This window comes from Curcuma longa, chromosome 2 (assembly GCF_044706935.1).
Source record: "Curcuma longa cultivar G26 ecotype Majalengka, Jawa Barat chromosome 2, ITB_CL_G26_1.1, whole genome shotgun sequence".
Lineage (NCBI taxonomy): Eukaryota > Viridiplantae > Streptophyta > Magnoliopsida > Zingiberales > Zingiberaceae > Curcuma > Curcuma longa.
Genome location: NC_133862.1, coordinates 4,399,712 through 4,405,174, shown reverse-complemented (window position 1 = coordinate 4,405,174; position 5,463 = coordinate 4,399,712).

Genomic DNA, 5,463 nt, shown 5'->3' with positions numbered 1-5,463 from the left:
TCCAGATCAATTTCCTATTAGTTTTCTAGTTCGAAACGCGTCCAAATTAATAATTAAAAAAATCAAATTATTTGGTAAGAGAACGTAATAATTTTAAAATAAATTATTTTTAAAAAAATTGAAACGATAAATAAATTAATTTCATTTATCAAATCGCTCTATAAAATTGCTTGATGGATGGAAATTATCTTTATTAAATTCTTTTTTTCTCTTTTCATTCAAATAACAAATACCGATTAAATTAAATAAACATTTGTCCCCCAAAAGGATATAAATATTTGTTTATTTTATAGATAAATGTATTTTTCGAAATTTTGAAAACTATAAGTTGTTCGATTTTATTCTATCAATTAAATTGTTTGTTGAAACATCGAATTAATTGGTAGTCTTCTATTACAAAAAAAACATGGATCAAACTATATCACAAAATAATTTAAAGAAATTAAATGATGACTGATGGTATTTTTTTCATTTGTTCGGGATCCTCCTCTCGTTCTTCCTCCGGAACTAAAATGGTATTGGTTCTTTAGTGAATCAACTTCTGATGTCTTGCAAATCAAAGCTCATCAATTAGGAATCTGTGCTGTTGGTGTGACCCTTTTGATGGTCAAGTGATGGGATGAGATGGGCAACTATTATGCATGCACGAGAGAGTGAAAGAGTTCGAAAAAGATGAAGAGGATTAGCCTTCGTGTGATGGAAGAAAATCATACCTGCACTTACCTTGGCAAAGCCTTATATAGCCACAGAGGTAGAAGGTCCACGTAGATTGTCACCCGAGCCTTAGGCGTGCCACGTGGATGACCACACGAGCGAAGTGTTGCTCGTTGACCAGCCACACACTGGATTCCGCATTAGGATCGACAATTGTTGGTCTGTACTCCTAGCATTGTCAAGCCGTTATCTAGGTATCGCTCTCCATATAAGTCACCTGACTAAGGTCGGTCTCACGTCTGTAGATATTGGAGGTTGAGATTAGAGAGAGCTCGCTTGGCCAAAATTTCTCGTTGTCAAAGAACCATTGTGGTCGTGCAGATAGAGGAGGTCGGAGCTTGATGGGACTCTATTATTATGGAGGATGTCAATCAGCGTATAAGGCCAAGATAGAGCGATGACCCGACCAGGCTTACCTCGGGCAAACTATATCACAAAATAATTTGAAGAAATGATACCAATGATTCTAGTTCCTGTAAACTAAAATTGTTGTTTGTCGCAAAACTAATCGTAATTGGATCCCAACTTTGATCCCTTACCTAGCTTGATGCAGTCAAACTTAAGCATGACAACCCAATATAATGATGCTTCGAAGATATAATACCCTAGTTCACGTATTCATTTACCGTGTTTTATTTTGCTTGAATGAATCAAATTTTGATAAAAAATGTTTCTTTAGTTGTAGTAAAATTTTATTGATACAGGAGGATCTGAAGATTTTTATTACTATTTTTGATAATTTTTATTTTTTTTTGATAATTTTGGTGTTTAGAGTATTTTTGATAATTTATATTTTTTGTATTTTAGGATTGTGAGTCTATTTAGGATTTTTAAGATTAAATCTATTAAGATTTATTTCTTTTATGTTAGAATTTTTCTGTCTTTTGAATCTTACGATTTTGAGTCTATTTAAAATATTTATTTAAGTTGTTTTGAATAATTTTGATCTTTTGAATCTATTAAGAATTTAAGGTCGTGTTGTTTCTTCCCGTTGAGTTTTTTTTTTTCTACGAGGATTTTTTTTCTTTTGCATCTTAGGGGTTTGAATCTATTTAAACTATTTGTTTAAGTTGTTTTGAATAGTTTTGAACAATAAGAATTTACGATTGTGACGTTTCTTCTCAAATATCAAGTTTGATTGCCTATTTCCTAATATTCTATAGAATCAACAGGGTTGTAGACAGGGGCGGATCCAGGCGAGGGCTGGAGGGGGCTGAAGCCCTCACCAGGATCCAAGCGAGTGCTGCCTTCTCCTTCTCCGACACCGGATGGTGCGGCGACGTCAAGCAGAGGAGGTCGTGAGCGGGCTGTGCAGAGGAGAACGGGAGAGGAGATGCGGCTAGGATTTTCTCACCACATCCCTCTTTAAAGGCTCCGCCGTTCTGATTTCTTCACCGACGGAACCCGACGCGGTGGACGGGACGCGAGTCTTGCGGGCGGAGAGGCGAGCGGCGGACGCGGTCTGCGCGCGGGGAAGGAAAAGTCAGGAATCCCAGGTTGTGTGGCGTGGGTCGGGCCGGAAAGAAAAGAGAGAAATCCGGTTCACTTGAACCGGGTTCGGGCTCATTACTGTAGCAATCATCTTTTCTTTTGGTTCGCTTGGTTCGGTGACCAAACGACCTCCGATTTGACCCAAATTAATTTTGTTTGATTCATCTTCGCAAGACGAATCTTTCTATCTATTCCGTTTTATCGGAATTTTCTTCCTTCATGGATTAAATTAAGTTGATTTAATATGGTTCAAACTGGTCCACTAATAAAAATATGTTAATACAAATAATAAATGGGCTTCACAGCCCATTCTTGAACAATACATTTGCTTGCATTATATTTTCTTAGTAATAAGATTAATGTGATGCACACTAGCCCGTTATTTTGAGGGACAACAGATTAGCTCCTGGTTTATGTATTGCTTATGAATCTAGTATGCTTGGATGGGAGCTCACCCGGTTATCACCTCCATCGTGGCTATGGATCTGGAGCAAACAGCTGGATCATCAATTTAGAGATGAATTACAAAATCTGGAGATTGACTTTGATTTCTGAAGATGCTTCAGTTAAATGCACACTTTCTATTATCTCAGTCGTATGCTCCGGGTTTCTCTTGTTTTCTTGGTGAAAGATATTGATATGTTTTTGGCTTGTTAATGCAATTGCAAAAAATCAAAGCAGAGATAGGAGAAATATCTAACAATCCCCAAGGTTTGCTCTTGGAGGCTATTCACTCTGCTGGTTATTCTAGTGCATTGGTAAATCCTTTTATGGCTACAGAATCTACAATAAATAGGCTAAATAGTGCTATTTTAGAGGAGTTTGTTACAGTAAGTATTGAGTAACTTATGTTCTAAAATTTGTGATTGAATTGAAATTTGCAAAATTTTGATAGTGAAGCTGAACTTTGTATGTTATTATAGCAAATATTCATACAAATTTACTACTATACAAAATCTGTTCAAGATACTATGTATATGGATAAACACCTGTTTTAACAGGTGGAAATCATTTTAGTATGAAGTATGGACATAGTAAATTGATCCCCATTAGATAGTTATATCCTGTTATAGATTGCCATCATTACCAAGCCAAACATGGGTGATACTGATAGTCTTTTAAGATTTCACATACCAATCTTTCAACCTCATGGATTTCTTTGACCTTTTACCCTTTATTTTTTACCTCTTATGGAAATTATATATACCTCGTCTACCCCCAGTTTACTGGGAAAATTCTGTCCGTTTTGAGATTAGGAGAGGATGAGAGGTAGTTGGTTGAGTGATCTGCATTTTGAGTGATATGTATTTCTAAATTTTCGAATGAGGATTTTTACCTCCCGCATATTTATATATTTACGTTTAAAAAAAATATTGATTTCTCTATACTGTAGTGAAATGATATAGTTTTATGATTTTAGAGTGTTTTGAAATGGTTATTATATTGTAAAAAAAATTAGCCCTCGTCAAATATTATTTCTAGATCCGCCCCTGGTTGTAGAAGATTGTTTCCGATATTCGTATGCGAATCAACGAATTCAATAGTTTCCACTATGTCAGTTGGTATCAGAGCTGAACTAATCTTGTGTCATCATGTCATCAAGGAGACAATCACATGTTGATAACGTTTACCAATGTGACATGGAGTAGCGAGTTCGAAAGATATATAGTTGATGAACGGATGGAACTGATGATGAATCAACTAATAGCGAAGATGGGTGAGATGATGGGGAATGTGAATAGAAGGAGTCTGTTCCAATGCAATAACAATTATCGGATCAATTCGAAAGAAGAAGAAGAGAAGGATGCTTATAAAGAAGAGGTTCCCCGTAGGCAATGCAGAGTAGTAGTAGAGGAGGGCTGCAAGCATTGGAAGACAAGTATGAGAGTTGAACTTCCTAAGTTCCATGGCAACCTACAACTTAAGAAGTTTCTGGACTGGCTAGCTTTCATAGAGGAAATTCTGGATTTTAAAAAGGTGCCAGAAGGCAGGCATGTGCCCTTGGTTGCGACTAGATTGCATGGGAGGACAATGGCATAGTGGCAACAGTTGAAACTAACTTGAAACAGATTGGGTATGGAAAATTATCACGTGGTGAAGATGAAGAAGCACATGCAAGAGACCTTTTTGTCGTACAATTTTCAACGATTAATGTATCAAAGATTGTAGAAGTTGAAGCAAGATACTTGCTTCGTGGATGAATATACCATCGAATTTTTTCAGTTAAGCACGAGGAACGAAATACAAGAAACTGAAGACTAGTTGGTGACATGCTATATTAGGGGTTTGAGATATCAGATTCAAGATACTGTGTATATGTTTAATCTCATTTCTGTGTCTGCTGCACACCAAAGGGCAGTATTGGTGGAAAAATAAATACGACATAATAACGAAATATTTCCTATGTACATTGTGAGTGGAGGTCTTGGTGGTGGTGGTGATGGTGCTACCGCTAGGGTTGGTAACAAAGATGTCAAACAATCTAGTAAAAGAAGTGATAATAGTGGTGGTATACGGTGTTTCAACTGTAAAGAAATTGGGCATAGGTTGTCAGAGTGCAAGAAGGTTGCAAGGAAAAAGCATTGTTTATTGAAAATGATGATTGTAAAGAAGCTGTAGTAGAGGTCACCAATGTATGATGAGGTCGTTGATGAAGTGTTATTGGAAGGTGATGTCAGGTTGGCATTAGTGGTTTAACATTCCTGTTTAACATCAAAATTTGTAGTGGATGATGATTGATTACGGAGTAATATTTTCTAATTGACATGTACCATCATTGGCAAAGTATGTTGTTTTGTAATTGATGTTGAAAGTTGTGAAAATATCGTGTCTGCTGAAGTTATATAGAAATTGAATATTTAAACAGAACATTATCCTAAACCTTATAAATTGGTGTGGCTTAAGAAATGTGAGAAGGTATCAATGTCTAGAAAGACTTTTGTCTCTTTTCTGTTGGTATGAAATATAAAGATGTTATTTGTTGTGATGTAAGGGCCGGGCTATGGATGCTTACCACCTTTTGTTGGGCAGACCTTTGCAATATGATAGAGAGGTGCATCATGATGGACGAGATAATACTTATAAATTTTATGTTCGAGGGAGACAAAATTATGCTACTACCTGGCAAACAAGCGATGGAATAATCAAAACCTATAGGTGAGGGGTCAACTTTATTATCCATGACTAAGTTGGTATTAGAACTCTAGATCCCATGTATGATCATCGTGGTCATGATAGGTAGGTTCCGGCTGAGAAAGT